This window comes from Sinocyclocheilus rhinocerous, unplaced genomic scaffold, assembly GCF_001515625.1.
Source record: "Sinocyclocheilus rhinocerous isolate Xijiao unplaced genomic scaffold, SAMN03320098_v1.1 scaffold2966, whole genome shotgun sequence".
Classification (NCBI taxonomy): Eukaryota; Metazoa; Chordata; class Actinopteri; order Cypriniformes; family Cyprinidae; genus Sinocyclocheilus; species Sinocyclocheilus rhinocerous.
The window spans coordinates 863,282-864,977 of NW_015634018.1; positions in this window are offsets into that span (position 1 = coordinate 863,282).

Genomic DNA, 1,696 nt, shown 5'->3' on the forward strand with positions numbered 1-1,696 from the left:
TGAGTTTTAGATTTTTTATATTTATTGTTATATATGTTATTGTATTATATATTGCATTACATTTATTCATTAATATTTATTATTTTTTATATTGTAATATAATATTCTACATTGTATTTTATTAATATTAATTATTAGATTTCTTATTGTTGTTGTGTCAAGTGAAGATCAGAGCACTTTACGCACGTATCCTGCACTCCCTCATTCTATTCTGTTCAGTTCTGTTCTATTCTAGTCTATTCTATTCTGTTGTTCTGTTATTTCTAGTCAGTCATGTTATGTTCTTTTCTGCTTTGTTTTATTCTACTGTTTAGTTATTTTCTATTCTAGTTTGCTCTATTACTCTGTATTTGTGTTTTAATCTAATCTTTTAGATGCATTTTCTTATATTTATTGTTGTTTATTTTATTATATTACATTCTACGTTGTGTTTTGGTAATATATTAATATTATTAATAATAATGTTTTACTATTTGTTTACTTCTTTTCATAGAATATGTAAAACTGTTACTATAAATTAGTGTTTATTAGTACTTTTATTTATTTTAATATTATATATATATATATATATATATATATATATATCTAAATGTCATATTCATTTATTAATATTATATATTTGATTTCTTATATTTATTGTTATATGTTTATTATATTATAAAATACATTATATTTATTCATATTATATTTATTTATTTTCTCTTTGTATACTATATTTATTTAATTATTTTTCCTATTTCTTTAGTCCTTTTCATAGAATATTATATTTCTGAGCAGGTGGACAGAGCATTAGTGCCTTAACAACATGCAGCGTTTGTTTTGTCCCAGTGTCATTCATGCCTGATGGGTTTTCTGGTTGTGATATGTAGTTTCAGATCATGTGGTTATAGATTTAAGAGCTGCATGTGCTGTGACTGACCAGAGCTTGAGTTCTCTCTGTCTAAAATCACACAGCAGTTTTCCAAAACTAACCAGGCTTCTCTGAGCACATCAGATCGTTGTGTTGACATTATAGCAGTCTGGAGATTTTTGCTCCTGTGGTGAAAGAGAGTTACATAATATCACAGGTGTAGTTACTGTGTGTATTAGCGGCTCAGTTCTCACTTTATGTTTTTTTATGACTGTTTGAGTCTTAATCAGGGTCTGGAATTGTGTTTTTTTTACCGTGTTAATACTATGGTATGTGTTGACTACTATGGAGTACTATAAACTTTCATATGACATTATTAATATTAGTAATGAATTAATTATTAATATTAGTAGAGAACAAATAAAAACAAGACAATTTTGTCAACCAGACTGTGTTTAAATGTGTAGGTTAATCCGTGTTTAATTGTAGGTTAATGACAAAAAAGTCATATATCACTCCAAAAAAAAACAAAAAAAGTAATTATACTTTTGCTATGTAGCCTATTTTGAATACGATTTTTTTTAATAGGCTATACTGTAAAAAAAGATTTTTCGAAGCTGTACGGAAAACAAAGTACATTTTACAGTCTTTAATTAAAACTAAAACCATAAAAAACATTTTCATTCCTTTAAATAAAATACATTTTAAAATAAAATATAAAAAAATCTATTAAAAATATTTTTAAAAAATTGTCTGGTTGCCAAGGCAACATTTCTCATTTTCATTTAGTTTAACGTGAAGTACTGAAATAGCTAAAACTAAAACCGAAAAAAAAAATGAATATAT